The sequence below is a fragment of the Cupressus sempervirens genome, chromosome 3 (assembly GCF_028749045.1).
Source record: "Cupressus sempervirens isolate cs-2001-9-10 chromosome 3, ASM2874904v1, whole genome shotgun sequence".
Classification (NCBI taxonomy): domain Eukaryota; kingdom Viridiplantae; phylum Streptophyta; class Pinopsida; order Cupressales; family Cupressaceae; genus Cupressus; species Cupressus sempervirens.
Genome location: NC_143120.1, coordinates 762,189,116 through 762,214,292, shown reverse-complemented (window position 1 = coordinate 762,214,292; position 25,177 = coordinate 762,189,116). Strand labels below are relative to the sequence as shown.

The 25,177-nt window shown below is 34.1% G+C and overlaps 1 pseudogene; it reads right to left on the bottom strand.

Moving 5' to 3' along the window:
* Nucleotides 1–212: 212 nt before the first annotated feature.
* Nucleotides 213–24,995, bottom strand: LOC149569043 (uncharacterized; annotated as a pseudogene).
* Nucleotides 24,996–25,177: the final 182 nt, after the last annotated feature.

Here is a 25,177-nt window from a genome sequence, read left to right as displayed (position 1 = left end):
CCCTATCCAGACTCAAGTCAACAATGTAGAACTAGGGGCACTAACTGGTGTAAAAAGTGCATTAGTCTTGGTTTCAAAAGACACAAAAAGTGCACTGGCAGAGCTAGTTATTGCAATTCCTTACAACTATGTTAAGAATGTCCATGGATTTATCAACAACATATAACAATGTTAATATTATACCACAATAACAATCCTAAATAAATCAACAACTAAGTCATAGATGCATTACTAGCTTGTTGCAATCTAGCTTATTGTGTTGGAGCCACTTGATAATAACCCTGAAAAATGAAAATCATGAATAAGTATTCTTAAGATATTTCATATTCACTCAACTAGATTGAGTCATTACATTTATTAACAATGTTAATCTTGCACTTGCTTTTGTTGAGGGCACATCAAGAGTGGTTGTTGTTGGAATTGAGTTGAGGCCTATGTTAAAGGTGTTGGTACTAAAGGTGACTAGATCTACTATTGAAATAAAAGGTGTTGTTGGGGTTGAACATTATTCTATACAAAAAACACCTACTATTGTAATAGCTGACTAGAGGGTTGTTATTGTGATAGTTGTTGCATTGGTTGCTATTATAATAGCTAACTAGAGGGTTTCTATTGTGATAGTTGTTGCATTGGCTGCTATTATAATAGGTGAGTAAAGGGTTGCTATTGTGATAGTGTCTACACTAGCTACTATTGTGATAGTTGCTGATCTTGAGGAGGAATTTACTAAAGAGAGGAAGAAACATTTGCGTAGATTAGAGACTGAAAAACATGAAATTTCCCATATTTAGATGGTTGTTATGAAGCTGGTGCATGGCCAAATGGGGTTTGTTGAACATATTGTTGTGAAGATTTAAATTATTGACCATACTATTACAAAGACTGTTGGGCCTATAATTGTGAAGGAAATTGTGTGGGCTATTGGGCATGTGGTTGTGGGTGTTGTTGCACCTGTTGATAATATTTTTGTAAAGATGGTTGGGCCTAAATTTGTATTTGAGTTTGTGTTGGTTGTTGGCTATGTAGTTGAGAAGATTGCATATGTTGACCATATTATTGCAAATTCAATAATCGCCATGACTTTTACAATTGCGAATGAGATTGTGCGGATTGATGTTGATTTTGGAATGGTGGCTGCAATTGTTGTTGCATTTGGTGTGTTTGTTGTACTAGTGGTAACCAACCTTGAGCTTGAGTCTAATGCTACAAAGAAGATGAATTATAGCCCTGTCAAGGACAACATCCAACACATCACTAAATGTCATAAAAAAAATACTATCCAAACCATTTCTATAGGAAACCAAAAAATTAAATCCTTGTCAGAACTTATCAATTAAAATGTATCATATTAATTCTTTGATACAAAAAGCAAAACAAAAATCTAAAAGAGTACTTGCTATGGAGAAGGGGCGGTCACCTTTGTAGAGCCTCCTACTAGAGAAAACACATGAAGAGGCCCTTTAATAGGGCCATTTACTAAAATTTGGGGGCCACTAATACATCCAACCTATACATCACACTTGATGTCTATATTAAACAATGATACAACCCTCCTTAAAAAGATTACTGGAAACTCCCAAATGTTTATAATATATATAAATAATATAATCAACAAAGTAATACTCAAATGGCCTTACCAATGGTGAATGTCCTTCTACAAGTCCTGATCTTCCACTAGAGTTGATGGCCTACCATATGGATGTTATCCAACTTGTGGGGATAGTATTCTCATATTTCTTACACCAATGGGCCACCAATTTCTATGTGCACCTTGTCCTCCTATATGGCCTCCACCACTCATAGAAGGCCTACATGAGATACATAAATGATTCTACTAAATAAATTATTTGAAACCTCCAACTCAAACACATTAAATCAATGATGGCTTACCTAGATCCAATGGCCTCTGTTGTTCAATACCAAAGCCTAGTCCTCCAAACATAGAGCCATTTCTAGATAATATTAACACAAAAATTAACACTTGAAATAAGTCAGGAATACACTAGTCTTTCAAGATACATATTGATGTAAGATGTTTTAGGTGATAAGATAAAAAGAAGTTTGAACCTTGCATCTCCAACTTTGGGTCTTTTAGGCTCTACAAACTGTATAGTCAAAGGTTGATTGCATTCCTAAAACAATACATTTTCCTAAGGCTACAATGTAGTTTAAATTTGAGAATTATATCAAAAATAAGTACCCACTAAAGGAAATATTAGCAATTTAAAACACAATGTTTATCTTCATTGTGAAAGCTCCATGTAATCTATTAATAGCTATCACATCCATTTATCTAGTTAAAAAATGCACATCCTACACAGATAATTTAACAATTAACAAACCCTGCAATATTTTTATGAATCAAACTATTAAAAACAATAAATTTTACCCCACCTTTGTTATGTTTCCATTCATCTTTCATGATATCTATGTCATCAATAGGACTAAACTCAACAATGATCTATCTATCAAAAAAATAAAGGATTCTGTGAGCATTAACACTAAACTACCATGCCCAATATTTTAAAATTTCAATTACATTTCTTATTGACCAATGCATCTAGTACTTTTAAAAGACTTTATAAAGATTACCAATACCATATAGGGCTCAAGAATTAGAAAAGGAACCAGAATATTTCAACTGACCCACCCCATATATTTATTGATAGTAAAAGAGAAAGAAAACATTATGAATATGATATAAGACTTTAGGTTCCAAATAAAAGCTAATCATCTAAGATGAACCACTAATCACTTCTACTTATATAAAAGTACACATTTCACAAAATAATCAACTCCTCAATATCCTTTTCCAGTGCAAGTTTATTCAATGAGATAAAAAACTATTGACACTCAATTATCAACACCAATCTAGGTTACAACATTTTTCATACCAGATTAGTGAGGATCAAATTGGAAGAAACAAGGATCTAAAATCAGCAATAATAGAGTGTGAGTAATTAGGTCAAACATTCTACTATATTTTATAACAATTGTATTGGTAGAATGAAATCCTATGGAGATAGGTTGGTTTAATAACCATTGTATACATCCTTTACTAGGGTAGGATCTAACAATCCTTGTAAGCCTTTAATAGGGAAAACCTTTTACAAGGAAGATCATGAGAATGGTCAATATATGTAACCTTGTTGTAATATCTTATTGGAAAGAATTCTTTTGAGAGGAGGGGGGGGTTGTGAATCAAAAGTACTAGCTTTTGACCTATTTTAAATCCTTAATAACATATCTTTGAAATGAACATGCATGCATATAAACCTTAAGCAATCATGAGAAACAAATATGCATCACTACATAACACTTGAGATTTTGGTAACCCAGAAACCCTTCAGGAATAAGAAGGTAAAACTGGGGTGGGGATGATACCCAAAAATCACTGCAGTAATAATGTTTGACCACTTCTGATGATCTGCCCTGTTAAAGGCTTTACATTGTATCAATAGTGACCTGGTTAAAGGATTTACAAACACTTTACATGAAGTGATACCCTGTCAAAGGATTTAATCACCTATTTAAAAGATCTACAAAATAGCTGTTAAGCCAACCTATCATCATAGGATTTCCTTTCTAATACAATAGCTAAAGAGTATTAGGTATAATAAACCTGATAGCTTAAAATCCTTGATTGTTGAATACAAGCACTTGATCTACTTTCTTCTGACCTTGATCCTCTGAGATCTGATACTCATTTGTATCCCCTACTTTGTTCTGATTAACTGGATATTTTACTGCTGATCTCTTCCTTTAAGTCTTTTTATTCTTCACTCTAAACTCCACTAGAGTTTTCATTTTCTCCTTTATCCATCTACATGTTTCAATAATATTTCGTCTTCCTTATAAAGACATTTGAAGACTTAGTGTTAGACATGGATCTATGATCCATATTGAATCTATGATTCTCGCTCATTCCTTGCACTTTTATCATTGGTTGCATGCCTTCTCCATTTTTCTTATTGGCTGCATGTAGATTGCATAGGAAATATAAATGAATTGATTTTATCACTCAAATCCTTCGAGATTCATCATATGTCAGCCATGAAAATGGTTTACATATGAATTTGTGAAGTTACAAACTCATATGTTGATTTTGAGTTACTCGACACTTATTGCTTCCTGATGCTCGACACCTTCTGTAACTCGGCTCCTGTATTGGTCCTATCTTGCTCGACATTGTTTATGACTCAGCACCTGGATCATGCTCGACACTTTTAGTCACTCAAAATCTAAAGGCTACTTGGAACCTAAAGATCACTCGACACTTGATGGCTTTCCTGACTCGACACAACCTATGGCTTGGCATACATAGTGTACTCAGCTTTAATGTAGAAAGTGGTTAAGTGTGTTGGCACTCAAGTGTCAAAACCATACTTAGACTAACAATCTCCCCCTTTGACATGAGTTTCAAAAACACTTAACTAAGGATTATTTATCTTATCTTATGAGTATGTTCATTGATCTGCTTGGTATATATATAGAGGTTTAAAAAAATTTGATCAAAATGTTGTAACTTACAATATATAACTCAAAATTATTATAGCTCCCCCTAAGTTGATCATGCCTTGTCATGTCATTAATTCTGATGTCTTGTGCCATTATGCCTAATTTTCTCTTTAATATATCTTCACAATATTCACAATATTATCTCCCCCTTTAGAATATTATCTCCCCCTTTTAGATACGGATGTCAAAAGGTCCTAAATAGCAATGCCATGCTTGGCCAAAAATGTCTTATTTACCTCAAGGAGTATTTGGAGAGGTACATCCCAGTTATTTAAGGCAATATCCAATTACTTTTGTTGGATTGCAAGCTCTGCTGCTAGATCAACCAGTCCTTCATGTGTAGAAATATTTGGATCCTTCTTTAGAACTATTTGTGCACACATTTGCTCCTTGTGTAATACTTCCAAGTGAGGAGTGATGGAGGCTTGGATTTGCATTAGCTTTTCTTTGATAGTGGCCTCTTCTACTGATAATGCAGCTAATTCCCCTTGAGTGTGAAGTGTTTGAGCAAATTGCTTTTCACTCTATGTAGGATCTAAGGGTAGTTTCTTGCTGGAGAGCTTTAATTTACTCTCCAGGTTCAAAATTTTCAGATTTATTGCTTGTGTGAACCTGGAAAAATCACACAATTTTCTATAAAGGGAAAATATGTTCCCTAATACACTCTTTACATTTCCCAATTTCTTAGCTAGGTCAACCTATCCCAAAATTATGTTATTAGCTATTTTCTAGTTGACTTTACCTTCAAACTTCTTTTCTAACCATTCCATTAGTTTAACATTAGTATCATGGTCTTCATTATTCACTTGGTCAACTATATCAGATAGTTGTTCAAGTATTGGCCTGTTTGCATCTGGAGGTTGAAGGCTGAAAGCATCCATGAATATATCTTTTATCTCATTCATTGCCTACTTGTATTTTTAGTCTTGCCACAATGCCTCTTGCCTCCTTCTCTTATCCAATGCACTATATATTTCATTCATCTTTTCCTCATTTAGAGTGCTTAAATCATAATAGGGTATTTTAATTTCTTCATCAAGCTCAAGAATACCATAATGAATGGTCCTGGCTACCCTAGTAGAGCTTGAGCTTGGTGTACTAACATGTAAGGTCATCATTTTAATACTCAGCTTATGACTGGGTTTGGTGGGAGTTCCTATTTTTGGTAATTCAACCAAAGTTTGTATTGCAGAATCCTCTTTATCTTGTGTTTCTTCTTTGTCCTCTGCTTCTTGCTTGGCTTCTTCTTGTGTCACTGCTATTGGAGGTATACTTTTTGTTTGAACTGTTATCCTCATGACTACCTCTATTGTTGCACTTGGCTCCTGATGAGCTTGAATGGCTATTCTTGGTGGTGATGGAGGTGGTAGAATTGTAAGCCTAGTAGTTTGAATGATTTGAGGTGGTTCTCATGGTGACACATTGGCTTCTTTGAGTTTGTCTACTGACTTTTGGAGATTATCTACACTGACCAATATAGGACTTGTACACAATTGTGCTTGTAGAGTTGTTTGGTCAAGGATCTTAGTAAGATCCTCTGCAGTTAATGGATTGATGTTTTGACATGTGGTGTCAACAACATCCTTTATCTTTATGATCTCTGCAGGTGTGGTAGTAGAGTGAGGTAGGCTAGGAGATGAAAGTTGTCTGTCTTGCACACTTTTCTATTCATTAGTACCTTTGTCTTCATCTTTTCCTTCCTCCTCTCTTTCTTTCTTGTTTTCTTCTTCAACCTTTTTCTCTTCTCTCCTCTTCCTTCTTTCCTTAGGTTTAGTAGTAGCTTCCTCTTTGTATTCTTCTTCAAGGACATCTTCAGTTGTCTTGTACAAGTTTTTCCAAACTCTTGTAGTTCTCTGTAAAACTTCTTCAATTTTGTTTTGTAGGATGGAGAATGCCCTATATTTAGGTGTAAACCTTTTACTATGCTGTTTGACTGCTTGAGTTACCTATTCTTTTGTTAAATCAGACAGTAGGTTTGCTAGGGTTGATTCCCTCATCTCTTTCTCCATCATTAGACAGAAATGCCATCTATCTTCTATAGTTTTAGACAATTCCTTTGGCAATCGTCCATCTAGTTCAAGAGGTGTATACTTGAACTGTGCCATTAATGCATAGACTGATTCTTCTATGCTATTTTGTTCCTCTCTACTAAATTTATTGAAATCAATCTTTTTCATTTCACTTAAGTCTCCATTCCTAATCTTCTCACATAATATATCAACTGAAGATTTAGGAGGATGACTTACCCTTTCAGTCTGATCTTCTTCATCAGTATCAGGTTGGGCCACATATCTTTTCCTTTTCTTTGGCTCTTCCTATGCCTTTTTTACTATGTTCTTCTTCTTCTTGGCTTCCTCTTTGGCCTTTTGGGTGCAGGCCCTTGTTGTAGCTCTGGTTGTGGGCTTCTTAGGCATTTGCACAACAACTTTCTTTGGTGAAGGCTGAGAAGCAAGAGGTGTCTTTGTCTTCCTTTTGATGACTCTGCCTTTGATGGGTGCTTCCTTGGTTTTTTCTTCCTCGGCACTCTCATCTTTCTCTTCACCTTGGTCTTGTGATAACTCAAGTGGCCCTTATTCTGGCTTATCCTCATCTTTCTCTTCATCACCTTCTTCTTCTCCTTCACTAATCTTCTTTGCTTTGCCTTTTGCACTTGTTTCTTTGACACCAAATTTCTTCTTTATCTTCTTCAATAGCTTGTCCTTCTTCTTGACTACTATGGTTGTCTTGAGTTCTGTAACAACTCTTGATTTCATAGTGTCAAATATTCCAAATGTCTTGGAAAATTTGTCCATTTCCTCTGCAAGTAATGTTGTGATGGCTGCAGAAGCTTGGTCAACATCAAGCTCATATCCCAATGGTCTAAGCCATCTTGTTCTTGGAAGGACTGCTTGAATGTAAGTATAATCAATATCAACAAGAAAATATATGTCATTTACATGCTTTTCTACTAGTGAAACTGGTATTCTCATTCTTTTCTTCATTGCATTTTTTGAAATCATCAAAATAGATAGACATTTGATCATCAAAGCTATCTCCCATTTGTGCAATGAAATCATTAATTTGATCAACAATGGTTTTATTCTGACTCAAGTTAATTTTGCTAAATGAAGTGAATTCCTTCATTACATAGAAGAACATACAAACCAACACTAAACCAAATTTACACTATGCTCCCTTGGACTTTCTAATAGCTCCAATATTTTCATTGATCTGTTGCTACAAGAGCTCTGCAAGGTCATAGGTGTGGTCTTTCTTCACAAGCTTATATGCCACATCCACTGCTATGCAGGATACACTATTTAACCTACTGGATTGATAAAAATTATGTGATATGATCCTTATAACAAAGTCTAGAAGCAGATTAGTTATGGTGTCTATAGTCATGCCTCTATTGTTCCACTTTGCTCATGTGTTCTTCTCTATTGTTTCCTTCTTTTCACTTCTTAATGTCTCTGGCTTATCTAGGGTTGGAAAACCTGTAACCCTATGAACCATTTTTTTGGTAATCTTGATTGGTCCTTATTCTAACCAGAATGCTCCATCATGGATTCTGCTAAGTATTATGCGCACCCACTCATTTTTTAATATGATTGGAAAAACTAGGGCTTTGGTTAAACCCTTCTTTTCTATGACAGAAAACTCATCTTTCAGGATACCATTTTCATAGAGTTTATCATAGGCATTAAAGATTTCCAAATCTCCTATGGCTTCTATTTTACAATTATCTCACTTTCGCACATCCTGAACCATAACAACTTTTTCAGGGATGGCAGATAGGGCACCAGCGAGATCTCTTTTGTATGCAACTTCTGGTATCAGTCTAAACTCAGGTTGCTTAACCTCATTGCTGAAAAGTTGAATCTCATGGCTTACTATCCCCTGGGTCATCTTATAACTAGACACCATTTATAATTGAACTAGGGTTTAATGATTAAAGTGAACTTTACAAACTGTAAAACTCGGCACTAGAAAGAAATACCTGGATAAATGCTTAGATCACTTGAGTAGATGTTGAATCATTGGTTGAAAGCTTGAAAATTCCTCAGTTGTGCTCAAGGTAATTGTTCTTCATTTGAATGTCTCAAGAACGAATCAATTTTTACTTTTAAGCGACAAAAGAAACTTTGCATTTAATGCATTTTAGTACCTGCACCTGTCACTCGGCTTCCAAATGTTTTTCAAATCGACATCCACTTGGCAGCTATACTTACTCGGCATTTACTTATTTTGTTAATAACTTAGCATCCAAAGCAGTTTCACTTGACATCCAAAGACAACTCGGCATCATCTTTCAAGTTTAGTCTTAGCATCTTGTCTTATGCAAATTTATACTTTGTAGTGCTTCTTCATGGTTTAGAGCTGATGTGTGATACTTCCTTATCTATAAGCCCTATAGGCTTATCTTGTGATTAGTTAGATGAGAAATGATCACTTGACCTCATGGGTGAAGTGACCCTTTCATACAATGTACTTGATCCATCATTTTTCTGCCATGTCTTCTTCATGTTTGTTCTTATGTGTTCCACATCAATCTTTTCTTTGCCATTATTTACTTCAATCTTGGGTTCCTTGGCCTTTGTTGGACAATTTCTACTGAAATGTCCAGTTTTCAAGCAATTGAAGCATGTAGTCTAGTTCAACCATCTTTTATAGTTCCCCTTGAAATGTGTTATGCAATTCTGGGGTATATGTCCATACTCTTGACAATAGTGACAACTGTACCTGGTGTTATAATCCCAATGGTAGTGACCTTCATTCTCTTTTGTTGGTTGATTTGATGTCCTCATAGGCTTTGATCTACATTCAAATGCCCTATGTCCATATTTCTTGCAATTATGACAATGTCCATTAAATCTTTGTGTCCTTGGGACTTTGGATCTGCAATCTTGTGTCATATGTCCTTGCATGTTGCATTTGTGACAATAACTCTTGCTTTTGGATGTGTTTGCCTGATTGATCCTTCTACTCCTGCAAACATTAGCAATATGTCCCTTTTTATTACAATAATGACAAATGGGTTTAGAATCCTTACCTTTGTCACTTCTTTGCTCAACACTCTTTGATGATTCACCAACTTCAGTGTTGTTGTATCCAAGTCCTGATGTATCATGGGCGGATCTTGGGGATTTCAGCAACTGTTCAAAGTACTTTATGGCTTTGCTTGACTTGTTGAGATTCTTTGCTATCTCTTTTTCTTTGTTCAATTAATTTTGCAATTGTTCATTCTACATCCTCAAAGTAGAGATCTCAATATCTTTCATATTAAGTTCATGATGAAGGTTCATCATTTGAGCAAGTGTATCCATCTGCATATTTGAGATCCTTGTTAATTTAGTACATTTTTCTTCCAGTCTGTTTGCAAGATTTCTTTTTTCATCTTCCATCATGACTCTATGCTCAACTGCTCTTTTCTTTTGTTTAGTGATTTCACATAATATTATTTCCTGTGATTCATGTTCCATCTTGAGAGATCTTATCTCATTTGCTTGAGCTTTGTTTTTCTCCATTAGTTCTGCTATTGTTGCATCAAAATCTTTAGTGTCTCCATTGGAAAACACTTGTGTGGTATCAATCTTCTTGTAGTGTATATCATTTTCAGCTATGGCTATCTCCTTTCTTCTTTTCAAAGATTTTGTTAATTCCACTCTAGCTTCCTCTACTTTTTGTAGAGCGAGATGCACATCTATCACCTGGTGCTCAATGATCTTTCCAAGTTTGAAAACTTCCATCTTTAGATCTTTTCCTCCAAGTTGTTAGGCTCCTTCTTGAGAGAACAAGTGCTCTAATACCAATTTTTGTAATATCTTATTGGAAACAATGCTTCTAAGAGGGGGGGGGGGGGGGGGGGGGGGGGGTGCTGAATCAAAAGTACTAGCTTTTGACCTATTTTAAATCCTTAATAAGATATCTTTGAAATGAACATGCATGCATATAAACATTAAGAAATCATGAGAAACAAATATGCATCACCACATAACACTTTAGATTTTGGTAACCCAGAAACCCTCCACGAATAAGAAGGTAAAACTGGGGTGGGGATGATACTCACAAAATTACTGCAGTAATAATGTTTGACCACTTCTGATGATATGCCTTGTTAAAGGCCTGCCCTGTTAAAGGCTTTACACTGTATCAATAGTGACTTGGTTAAAGGATTTACAAACACTTTACTTGAAGTGTTACCCTGTCAAAAGATTTAATTACCTATTTAAAGGTTCTACAAAATAGCTGTTAAGCCAACCTATCATAATAGGATTTCCTTTCTAATACAATAGCTAAAGATTATTAGGTATAATAAACCTAATAGCTTACAATCCTTGATTGCTGAATATAGGCAATTGATTTGCTTTCTTTTGCCCTTGATCCTCTGAGATCTGATACTCGTTTGTATCCCCTACTTTGTTCTGATTAACTAGATATTTTACTGCTGATCTCTTCCTTTAAGTCTTTTTATTCTTCACTCTAAACTCCACTAGAGTTTTTTGTTTTCTCCTTATCCATCTACATGTTTCAATGAGATTTCATCTTCCTTATAAATAGATTCAAAGACTTAGGGTTAGACATGGATCTACGATCCATATTGAATCTATGATTCTCACTCATTCCTTGCACTTTTATCATTGGTTGCATGCCTTCTCCATTTTTCTTATTGGCTACATGTAGATTGCATAGGAAATATAAATGATTTGACCTTATCACTTAAATCCTTTGAGATTTGTCATATGTTGGCCATAAAAATGGTTTACATCTGAATTTGTGAAGTTACAAACTCATATGTTGATTTTGAGTTACTCAACACTTACTGCTTCCTGATGCTTGACACCTTCTGTAACTCGGCTCCTATATCGTTCCTATCTTGCTTGACATTGTTTATGACTTGGCACCTAGCTCATGCTTGACACCTATAGTCACTCAGCATATGAAGGTTGCTTGGCACCTGAAGATCACTCGACACCTGATGGCTTTCCTGACTCGGCACAACCTGTGGCTCCACATACATAGTGTACTCGGCTTTAATGTAGAAAGTGGTTAAGTGTGCTGGCACTCAAGTGTCAAAACCATTCTTAGACTAACAAATCTTAACAAAGGAACTTTATTGCTGCAGTTTTGAAGAGTTATGGGTGTCATCCCAACCCTAGTTTTACCTTCTCATTGGTGGGTTTTTGGGTAATCATATCTGCTGTTAAGTATGTATGTGAATGCATTTTCTTTACATGTTATTTCCATATTTTTATGCATGAAATGTTTTAAAGTTAAAATTTAGTACTTCTAATTCACCTCACGCGCCCCCCCCCCTCCCCCAGCCCTCTTAGAAGTATACTTCCCACTTGTAAATCCCAACAATTGGTATTAGAGCTAAGTTCTCATTAGGAGAAGCCTTACAACTTGGAGAAAAGATCTTGAGATGGAAGTCTACAAGTTGGGAAAGACCATTGAGAATCAAGAGATTGAGATACACCTCTTACTAAAACAATTGGATGAAGCCAAAAATGCTTTAACGAGTTCACTAAAGAGAAGGAAAGAGATTGCAGTAGCTACGAATGACACCCAATACAAGGAGATTGACACCACAAAGTTATTTGCAGATGGTAACTCATGTGAGTTTGAGGTAGTAATTGTAGATCTCATGGACAAGAATAGAGCACAAGTTGAAGATATTAGAAATCTCAAATTGGAGCAAGAATCATAAGCAATACTATTATGTGAAGTGATTGAAAAAAAAAGAAAGCTATAGAGGATAAGGCCATAATTGAAGAAGACAAAAGAATCTGGTCAAACAGATTGGAAGAGAAATTAGTAGAACTATGTAGGATCTCAAATATGCAACTAGACAACCTGAGCCAAATGATGAATGCCCATCATGAGTTGAATGTTAAGGACATTAAGATAACTACATTGAAGTTGCAAAATGAGCGACTATAGAATGACCTAAAAAGAGAGAAGGAATTTGTAGAAGGCTTCAACAAGCCAAATGCAACCACAAGAACTAAGCCTAGATTATCCAAATATGTCAAAAGGCACCATCCTACAGATCAAATCATTGGAGAAAAAGATGCAAGGCCAATGACAAGAAATAGATTGAGAGGTGAATCATGTTTGCTAAGCATGAAGGAACCTAAGATAGTGAGAGATGCATTGGAAGATGATGATTGGTACAAGGCTATGGAAGAAGAAATTCAACAAATAGAAAAGTACAAGACTTTGAGCCTAGTTCCTAGACCAGAGGAAAAGAATATGATTGGCACAAAATGGGTATTCAGGAACAAGTTAAATGAGAATGGTGAAGTAACAAGAAATAAAGTAAGACTAGTTTGCAAAGGATATGCACAAGAAGAAGGAATTGACTATGGTGAAACGTTTGCCCCTGTTGCAAGAATGGAAGGAGTAAGAATTTTCTTGCTTATGCTATATACAAAGGTTTCAAAGTTTACCAGATGGATGTCAAGTCTCCATTTTTGAATGGAGTATTAGAAGAGGAGGTCTACATAGAACAGCCAGAAGGATTTTTGGATTAAAACAATAAGAATATAGTACATAGACTACACAAAGCCCTATATGGATTGAAACAAGCACCAAGAGCATGGTATGAAAGACTTCATACTTATCTTGTTAAGATTGGATTTGAAAGAATAGATGATAACAACAATTTGTACATGAAAATAGACAAAGAATAAGGTATATTGTTGTCTAAAATATTTGTTGATGACATTATATTTGGAGGACAAGATGCTTTGTGCAAAGATTTTGCAAATCAAATGAAACAAGAGTTTGAAATGTCAATGTTTGATGAGATCAAATTCTTTGTGAGACTACAAGTATATCAAATGAAGTATGGTGTATATATTACTCAGTCAAAATATATTAAGGAGATATTGAAGACTTTTGGACTTGAGGACTCAAAACTAGTAAGTACACCTATGGTAATAGCACTCAAACTATCAAAGAATGATGAATCAATTGAGGTCAATCAAACATTATATGGATCCATGATTAAAAAATTGCAATATGTAGTACACAATAGACCTAATATTGCATTAGATATGGGGATAGTTGCTAGATTCTCTACTAATCCTAGAGAGAATCACTTGATGGTATTGAAAAGGATAATGAGATATTTGAAAGGAACATAAGAGTGTGGCTTATACTATAAGAAGAATGAAAAATTTGAGCTAAAAGCCTACACTAATGCTAATTGGGCTAGAAATATTGATGACAAGAAGAGCACCAGTAGAGGAACATTTTTCTTAGGTAGAAGACTTGTTACATGGACAAGCAAGAAGTAGAGTTGTACTTCTCAATCTATTACTGAAGTAGAGTATGTTGTTGTTGCTATCAATTGTACAAGCATTGTATGGATCAAACAACTGCTAAAAGAAATGAAGGAAGAACTCACTAAACCAGTGACACTTTATTGTGATAATACAAGTGCTATAAATATATCAAAGAATCATATAATGCATACAAATCAAAAGCACATTGCAATAAAGTATCATTATGTAAGGGAGTTGGTTCAAGACAAAGAGGTGAAGATGGAATATATCAACACAAAGGAGAAAATTGTTGATATCTTCAACAAAGCATTACCTAAGGATGTTTATGAGTATTTGAGAGGTAAATTAGTGGTGATACCCCTATGAAAGGAAATGTAAAAGACAGAGGGAGTACACTGCATCAAACAAGCTAACATTCATTTCATACAAATTGATGTAGTGGATCCTACTTTAGGAAGTTGCCTAAAGTAATCATAGAGCTGAAATTTCAAATTAGTCACAAGCAAGGTGATAGAGGGAGAAAATTGAAAAGCCTGAAAAAGTCTATGTTTTCATATTTTAAGATGTCAAGTATTGAAGTCCATGTCTTTGGCATTGTTGTCAAAGAGGGAGAAAGTACAGTGAATTGATCAAGTGCATATTGATCAAAGAGGGAGATGATCAAAGTAGAAAATCAAGTCAGAGGGAGAAAGTACATTATAAAAGAATAAAGTAAAAGTACATCATCAGAAGATCAGAAGACTCGAAGCAAGAAAGAGGGAGATATTATGATATTCTATTGATTAATGATAAAAGAGAATTAGATAAGTGAGACTTTGTAACCTAAGAAGGTTCTGCAAAAAGCAATAGATGACTTGACTAAGGATAAGATGGCAACACAAGAAACATCTTTTTTCATCCCTACAACTATAAGTGGACAACCTAAAGAGCAAGCTGCACAAGATACATTAGCTAAGGTTGACTCCACGGTTAAAATCACTACAACTACCAAGGAGCCAATAAAGGATCAAACAAAATAGATGGATACTTCTATTCCTACTACACAAGTACAAGGTGCACAACCATAGATAACTGTAATTGACCAAGAAGATCAGAGGAGGAGAAGGAGACCCCAAACAAAAAAGAGAAAGAAGAAATTCAAACTTTGGTTAATCTACCAACCATTGGGACTCCAACAAAAATGCCTCAAAAGCCAAGCATTGAAGTAATACCACTTCAAATTTCAGCACCAAGCTCGAGCTCCACAAAGGTTGCAAGGGTACTTCACTATGGAGATCCTACACTAGATGAAGAAATAGTTATTCCTAAGTATGACTATGCAACCATGAACATTGATTAGATAAATGAAGTGCAAGAGGCACTGGAGAGGAAGAAGAAGTAGAGATACTCATAAATGAGTATAAACAAAGGCAGACAGTAACTGAAATAAAGGACATCTTATTAGATGCATTTAGCTTGCAAACACCTGATGAAACAAAGCCTATTATGGAGAAACTTTCAAAAATAGTGGGCCAAGTGCAAAGTGAAGACCATGATACTAATGCAAAATTGATGGAATGGTTAGAAAAGAAGTTTTAGGAAAAGGTGAATGAAAGAATATCTAGTGAGATAGTACTTTCACAGGTAGAACTAGCTAAGAAAATAGATAAAGTGAAGGAAGTACTTGAGAATATTTTCTTATTATACTCAAAATTTTGTGATCCTTCCATCTTCACAAAGGAAACTAGCCAGAGAATAATGAGCTTGGAAAGCCACTTAAAGATATCAAGTATGCAACTGCCTAAAGATCCACATCAAAGTGAGAAGCACTTTATCACTATGCTTCACACATAGAAAGAACTAGTTGTACTAACAAGAGATGAGGCTAATACAAGAGCCAAATTAGTTCATATTCAATCCACCCTAAACCCTCACATGGAAATTTTACAAAAATAACTAGCCTATGCAAAAAATGTGATAAAGAAAGACCCAAATCTTTCTACATTAGATGGCTTAGTTCACCTTGTAGTAGAGATAGCTATACAAATCAAATCCCTAGAAGTTGCAATACAAAACTGGGATGCTGCTCTGAGAATTGTAATGGAAGTGAAAAAAACCTTCTTGGAAAAATATTCAGTCAGTGTATAGACCTTTTGACATAAGTGTCAACAAGGAGGAGAAATTAAAAGCAACGGGGGAGAAATTGAAAAGCTAGAAGGATACTTAATCTGCAAGGGGAGACATGTGAAAGGGGGAGCTAAAATGAAAGGGGGAATGATAAAATAAATAAAGAAAAGAAAGGAGAAGAGAACAACAAGAAATAGGGCATAAAAGGTTACAAAATAGGAAACAGGGCATAACAGGTTACATCAAATAAAGAGTATCATAATTTAGAATTTAGAATAAAGATAACAAGTATCATTAGAGGCAAATCAATCTACTCAGAGAGATTTTGGATACAAGTAAATGAAACATCAACTCAGGGGGAAATACAAAATTTTGAGGTATATAGTTCTTCACACAATTTTGAACAATTTTGAAGTTTTGTATATATGTGGAGTTATATTATACTCAAGGAGATTAGTTTCATCATGTATAGTTAAGTGTTTTTGACACTCATGTCAAAGGGAGAGATTGTTGATATCAGATTGGTTTTGACAATTGAGTGTAAACACACTTAAGAAATTTTCTAAGATGATGTCGAGTATGATATAGATGTCAAGTTACAATATGTGCTAAGTAAGAAATCAACAAGTGTCGAGTCATTCAGATGCCAAGTGAACAATAAATGTTGAGCAAGTTTCAAGTGTCGAGTGAACAATAGATGCCAAACAAGTTCAAGTGTTGAGCAAGATAGAATTTAGTATGTGTCGAGCATCAGTAATCAGCAAGTGCCAAGTCACACAGAATCAACATATGAGTTTCTACCTTCACAAACTCAGATGTAAATAATTTTTGAGCTAACATATGGATAGATCTCAAAGGATTAAAGATAAGATTGAATCTATTTGGATTCCCTATGCAATCAACATGCAACCAATTAGAAAAATGGAAAGATTTGAGCAAGAAAGATGAATCTCAATCGTAGATTCATACCTAACCCTAAGTCACAAAATCTTTTTAAGGAGATGAAGCCCCATACTTCACAGAGCATGTGAAAAGAGAATGCATGCGATGAGATATGCTGGCAAAGTTTGAAGGAAGTAAAAGGGGTGAATTGATCAAGTTAAAGGAGATTTAGAAGAAGGACAGAATTATAGAGTTAGTTAGTAGAGAAAAGGATAAAGGTTACAACATTTTTCATACTAGATCAGTGAGGATCAAATTGGATAGAACAAGGATCTAAAATAAGCAATAATAGAGTGCAAGTAATTAGGTCAAACATTTTACTATACTTTCTAACAATTATATTAGTAGAATGAAATCATGTCGAGATAGGTTGGTTTAACAACCATTGTATAAATCCTTTAACATGGTAGGATCTAACAATCCTTGTAAGCCTTTAACAGGGCAAGCCTTTCACAAGGCAGATCATGAGAATGGCCAAAATATGTAACCTTAACAAGTGAACTTTATTGCTGCAGTAGTGAAGAGTTGTGGGTGTCATCCCCACCCCAATTTTACCTTCTCATTGGTAGATTTTTGGGTAATTATATCTAGTGTTAAGTGTGTATGTGAATGCATTTTCTTTACATGTTATTTCCATATGTTTATACATAAAATGTTTTAAAGTTAACTATTGGTTAAATTTTAGTACTTCCAAATCACAACCACCCCCCCACTCTCAGAAGTATACTTCCCACTTATAAATCCCAACACAAACAATCTATGCTCCATTGTACTTCACAAAGACACATGCATTTCAAGTCAGTACAAGCAATGCTTATACCTTTCAAATATCTTAGACCACTACACCAAATTCAAGATGTGTATTTTGAGTAGAGAATTTATGGATGTCAATAGTGATTAAACTTTATTAACTATTCTAGATGATCTTCTTCCTTGCAATATTTTGTTTGAAATGTATAACTAAAGATTGATTAGCAGAGAAAAATAGACAACTTGCTCATTATTAGATCACAAAATCAAAATTTAGAGTATAATTAGAATTTGTGATGTCTTTTAGTCTTGATAATAAAATCTCCAAACAATGAGTACCCACAATATGTATAACCCCAAACAATCATGTAGAGATGTCTTTGGTATAAGTTACTATGTTCCTTTGGCTTTCATTACCTGTGAAGTTGGTTTTTCATCTTCCATTCCAAGGTTATTTTATTTTGACAATTCATTGGATGGGTCCACATGCTTGGTTGGTTTATGTTGTAGACTAGGATATGTATAACCATGTGTCATAGTGTTTTCGGCAACCTATGGTCCCAAACCCATGACTGTATTAAGCATTTATTTGCACTATTTCTAAACTCTTAATAGGAAGTCATCCAATCTGAAAAAATAATTCCTCCTATGATTGCCTAGTTTTGGATGTTACATTTCTTTTTCATTTCTTAGAATTATGTTCCAACCAATGCTTTTATGTCATGTCAAATTTTTGGTGTATAAAAACTCTTCTGAGCATTTTCCTTGTTGGGATCCACCAAGATTTCCTTTGATGATCAACTTTTTGATTCATAATCAAAAAGTTTCCTAATGGGATTGAGGTTGAAGGCATTAATATGAATTTCTTGAGAATTCTTTAAGGACTTTTGAAGGTTTTCTTTAATGAGAATATGGTTCAATGGATCACAAACTAGGGCATGCATTCACTTGGTCCACTTGCAGATTTATTGGTAGGAGTAGAGCTAGTATTGTTAACCATGGTAGTATTCACTCATTTTGTGCCTAAATAAATCTAAATTTTATGTGCATTATTCAAACTTGGTTGATGATATTAAATGCAGACATACCATCAAGTTGTTGTAGTTATAACTATTAAAATCGGTCTTGAGAAACTCCAAAACCTTAAAGAACTATTAGAAGATATTTTAATCCTGCTAACAATGAATATCAATATGCAACAAGCTAGAATCTAAATAATCCTTTGTCTAAATGATAAATCCACATAATCAAGGGCTTTTCAAGTTGAATTATTTAGTAAAAAGAGGATTTTGAGTTGAAAGTGAGATAATATTATACCTATGCACTATGGAGATGCATCTCTAGCCTTGAACTAGTGTCTTCATCTCTAGTAGTTTTTTTTGAGTGGTGGGATGGCAAAGGATGTCAGCTGACGATCCCCAATTTTGTCTAGAGCATAAGAATGTCCTCAAAATGGTAGAATAATCAAATGGAGCATGGAGAGAAATAATCAAAACTAAGTGTCTAAATTTAGTATGGAACATGGAGAGAAATAATCAAAACAAAGTGTCTAAATTTATCACATGGCATGGAGATTCTCTTGCAAAGAGACACAATACTAAAACTTCTTAAGAAATTGGGAAATCCAACATTCACCATATCATGCTCACTTAGTTAGAATGAATTATGTTGAAATAACATCTTGTTTGAAATAAAAGTTTAGTTATGGAATGCTTTGAAATAAATTTAATAGACATCAATCAAGCTTAATCACTAAATCATTTTTAACAAAATATCTCTTAGGAATTTATGCAAGGTGAGGAATCTAATGCTTTGAAATAAAGAACGAAAAAACTTAATATAAGGATAATATGAGAAACATCTTCCTAATATTGTTACATCTCCTTGAGGAGGATACATCCACTTAAAGGATGTTGCAAATGACTAGGCACCAAAAATAAAATTGGGTCTACTCAAGAAATGATCAATGAAGTTATAAATAATGAGAATTATTTTAGAGGCCCTCCCATGTCTGTGGTGATAAATAGTAGGGTTCTTGTGCCCCTCAACCTCCTCCACAATGGAGTCCACCACATCTACCTCCTATGTAGTAACTAGGGTATAGGTATCAATAATCAGCACCTTACTCTAGTCAACCTCAACAATTCATAGCTCATCCATATTATTGACCAATGCAATACCTTGGATGTTATGATTACTACGGATAACAAAGCCATTATAGTGTACATTTAGCTAAAAGAAATGATGGCTTTGGGTAGCCCTAGGTTGGTGGTTATGGGCAAGGAAGTACATATGACCAATAGGGGTATCTTAGACAAGGTTATGGGAACCAGGTCTATGGGAATCAGGTCACATCATAGTAGGGATATGGACAACTAGAATATGTACAACAAGGATATGATCAGTAAGCCTATAGTAATCAAGGTTATGACCTTCTAGAAATTGCACAACCTTCAGCTACTCAACAAGATGAATTTCCATTACAAGGATATGGACCACCCCAATTTTTTTCAAATTGAGGTACTACACACAAGGGAAGGGGCAACGAGTTACACCCTAGCAGGGTTATAGCCAACTAGCACCTACAATGTCTAGTTATCCTCAACAAGGAGCTTCATAGTTTGCATGTATTATGGAGTTAGCATATACTACTTCTAGAATGTAAGGAAGTAAGCAAGAAAAGATATGTCCAAGCAATGAACACATGTAGTGGTGAATCGGTCAAGAAAGGAAACAAAAGATAGACTATGGATAATATCATGGACTTTCAATAAGTAGTACATAACACAATTGCTTTGAAAAGAGGACTAAAGAGGACCAAGAAAAAATAAATAAAGAATTGTAAAAATAGTGGGAGCTTATATTAAAAATCTCTTGCAAACTCTCCAAACATAGCAAGGTTTTTAGATTTTCTAATACCCTTTTCAGAGTTACACAGTGGATGCATCTACACGTTGTTACATAGTGAAGAACAATAACTAATTATTGTTAAAAGAACAAATGATATTAAAAAAATTGAAAAGTCCCAATTGCATCTCAATAAAGCTACTAGACCATAATTTCACTCCTTTGACATGTCTTAGTTTCTAATTTGCAAATATCCAAAATTTTTGAGAAATAAGACAAACAACTACCAAGAAACTTAATTTCACTTGAACATAATAGAAAGAGAATATTGAGAAAAACTAGAACCAAGTGGTGAGAAATCCATAAATAAGCTTGGTTCTAGTTCTTCTGAATTATCTCTCTTCCTATTATGAACACCATCATCTTCATAAAATAAAGATAAGACTCATGCTCAAAAAATAATATAGATTCTTCTCTTTCATTTACTCCTAACAAATCTTATAATCAATCATAGTAGCAACATAGATGTTGATAACTAGAGATCCATTTCATAGCCCTCTGAAAACTTCTTGAATAGGGTTCTTTTGGGTTTGGTTATCATCTCCAATTGTCTCCTAAGTCCTCAACTAGAAATTGATGTATTAGCAGGGTCACTGGAGACAGTGGTGTGAATGACAACAAAGAGAACATTTATAGCAGTTTCAATAATAGATCTACAAAATTCACAAAGCAATGATTATGATGGGAAAATTTTCATCTAGACAAATGCAAAAAAATTAATATTTATCATTTGAATGGAGACATTTAATAGGTTGAATTTGTAATAAACTAATATGCCTTTGCTATGCTCTCTGGACTCCTCTACAAATTGGTGTCTCAAGCATCTTTGTTAAATTCAATGTATTTTAGAACATGTATTGGTATGGAATGATCAATAAGGATTTTAGATGATTTCATTGAAGCTTGATTTGAAAATTTTAACAAAACTTTTTATATATGAGAACTTGGTGCAAAAATAATTAAATAAACTATATAGGAAGTTCATAAAATTTCAATAACACCCTTGAAAGATATCTAACTAGAACATTCTTTTTAAAGCAATGGAAATGAGACTTTTCATAATGTTGTTACATCTTACAGAACATGCACACACACTAGACTAACAATATGATCATCGGGCTACATAAGAATGGTTATTACTGGCATATAAATGTTGGATTGCATAATAATGGTTATTACTAGTATAAAACCAATCACAACACTATTATTTCAGCAAAGATGGTGATTGAATGAATATCAAAGAATTTTCTCCAAGTAATGAAAATTTTTCCCCAAGTAATGCAGCGGCTGGAAAGGACAAAAACTTTGTCTACATCAAGAAAGAAAACAAAGAGGTCTCCACATATTTGAAAGCATATATTGCTAGAGAATGCATCCATATAGAAAAATATTACAACGCATTGCTCAATTATAAATTTTGAGGCTTATTGCAACTCAAATATTTGTTCATGAATCATATTTAAATGACAGATGGAAAAAAGAAATTGTTATAGTCTCTTGAAATGATCTTGCAAATATGATTTTAGAACTTAACAAGAAAATGGAGAACTTTGTTTACAATATTTCAGAAGATGGGCCATTCTAAGAATTGAACTCAAGAGCTTGCACCCTAAAATTTCCCCATAAATTTAATCAAAAACAATTATGGATAAAAAAACATTAAGATAGTAGACATTGACATATTACAATAATAGGTATATTACATCTAAAAATGATGCTTTTGTTTTAGGATGGGAGTTTTCACATTTGGAGGCTTAAGGTTTATGAATCGATAAGTTAAAGTTTAGAAACTGGAGGTCAATTTTGAAAACTAGAGATACCAGCACCTATTTGTCACTACAACCAATCGATGCTATGTGTCACCTATATTGACATTCCTCTAATGATATCTGACTAGGTGAGTTGGATTAGGGAGATGATTTCTAGCTGATCTCTATTGCCTAAAAACTTCCATTTTCAAACAGTAATAAGCTATCATTTAACCATGCTGTTGTTTTACTATTCTGAAGGGATACATGAAAAGTAAAGTGATTTTTTTCTAGCCTACATAACATAATTAAGTCTAGCTTCCTAGCATGGATGGCATTGTAGGAAAAACACAATTAAAGACTAATAGTGTCTCAGACAATAGAGATAAAAGTGGAAGTTTAATAACTTTCCAAATCTTAAATATTTGATTTTTAGCACTAGGCTCTATAAAAAAATGTTTCAAAGCTTAAAAGAAGGGACAACAATTGAATCCCATTGGATTTCCCAATAAGAAAAGATTGTTGTTTCTTATCCATATAAATATGGTTTAGTGATAAGCTAGAGAGAGCACTTACTATAATGATGATCTTGATAGTTGTCCCTATCATTATGGTTATCTATCTATTGATATGTCTTGAAGAAAATATCAAAGACATCCACATTGGATGAATCATAGACCCCAAATTAGTATCACAAATATGTCTTCTCTAATGACTATAAAAATGAGTCAATTTCATAAATGAGATAAAGTAGTATTATTATTTCATTTATATAAAGGTAAATGGAAAAATATTCCATAAGGGAGGTATCATACACCATATTGATGTTGCACATGGCTTGTACATGAAAAGAAACCATTGCCTTGCTTCATTTCTTACTAGTGATATTTTTCACATTTCACCATAATCTTGACACTAGAGATTGGCCACCAACCCAACTAGAAACATCTATTTGGGATTGAATTTCTAATTGCTTGAATTTTTCTTCCTTCTTGCAGCATATACTCTCTAAAACATTTTCCCAATCATCACACTCCCATAGCAAATAATAGTTATCTTTAGCTCTATTAGTTATCTGTAGTTCTATTATTTATCTTTAGTTCTACTCTCAATAAAAATGAGTCAATTTCATAAATGAGATAAAGTGGTATTATTATTTCATTTATATAAAGGTAAATGGAAAAATATTCCATAAGGGAGGTATCATACACCATATTGATGTTGTACATGGCTTGTACATGAAAATAAACCATTGCCTTGCTTCATTTCTCACTGGTGATATTTTTCACATTTCACCATAATCTTGACACTCGAGATTGGCCACCAACCCCACTAGAAACATCTATTTGGGATTGAATTTCTAATTGCTTGAATTTTTCTTCCTTCTTGCAGCATATACTCTCTAAAACATTTTCCCAATCATCACACTCCCATAGAAAATAATAGTTATCTTTAACTCTATTAGTTATCTATAGTTCTATTATTTATCTTTAGTTCTACTCTCAATCATATCATTATGAACAACTATAGACTATGGGAATATTGTACTGAAGCCTCAAGATACAATAATAATTTAAGCGTGTGTTTTCTTAGAAGTTAGAACACATTATTATAAGGATAATACTTAGGGAAAGCAACCAAATATGTACCTCTATAGATATTGAGCACACCAAATTGCATCATCAGTATAAAGTAATAAATATCATATTTTCAGCTAAATTCATCATATCTAAAACAAGTAGCAATAATATTGATCAAGTTTGGAAAATATCATCCATGCACTTATAATCATCTTGGATATCATTATAGTCCATCATTTTTAATAAGAATATTATGACTCAAGTTATCAAAAACTATTCATCCACAAGAGACATAATGTCAAGAGTCCCATAAGATAAGTAGTATTGATCAGATAAGAACACATAATTATATTGAGTAGTATCAATATTATTAGTATGAAATATTTTGTAGAAAGAAGTTCTCCCAATCAATTATTAGTGAATCACTAATCCCTAATTCATACCAAATTTTCTATTGGGGAGATTACAATATTAGAATCTCAAAGGTAAGATTTAAGTCATTTTGATTCAAGGAATAGCCTAGGTCAAATAGAGAAGTCACATTTAGCATTAGGAGTATTAGAACCTTTAGTGGTTACTAATTTATCAAAGCTTGCATAAAATGATTTGTCTTTGATGAGAAAAGAACCACTGTTAGGTTTGTCTAAGGATCATGACCAATTTTATTCAACACACCATGAGATTCTCATTTCAATACTGATATAGTAAGGTAGTACTAGGGAATGTCATCAACATAAAGATTTAGCACAGATTAGTCATGGATATCGATTCCTTGATCTTCAAATAGGCTAGTTGGAACTGCACAAGTTTCATCATCTCAACATGAGTCAATCTAGCCATAGATAAGCCTGTTGGAAAAGGAACCACCATCTAGGCATGTCTTAGGCCAACTTGAATATATATTTTTATCTCTCAAAAGGATTTGAAAGACATGAAAGCATCTTGCCTCTTTTAGAACATGCATCAGTAAAAAGAAAGACAAATGTTGAACTAGATTATCTAATGTCTTCATTTGCAGAGAAGGGTAGAGATAATGGAACTATCAAGTTGAGTTTGAAAATTTCCCCAAAATCAAGCAAAAGTAATGGGCCGCTAGTGTGTGGAAATGGTACATTCACTGGGGAGGGAATCACTTCCACATTTAGACTTTCTTCACAGACATCATCAGGCATTCTTTCTACTTCTAGAGTTCTAAATACAAGGCTTGAGAGTGCAACATCATCATGCATACTTTCCCATATGGTACCAATACTAGATGCCAAAATTTCAAGAGAATACTTGGTGAAAGTAGTAGACCTATTGTTTCAGTTTTCTCGAGAAGATACAATAGTCAAGCTTAGTATGTATATCCTAG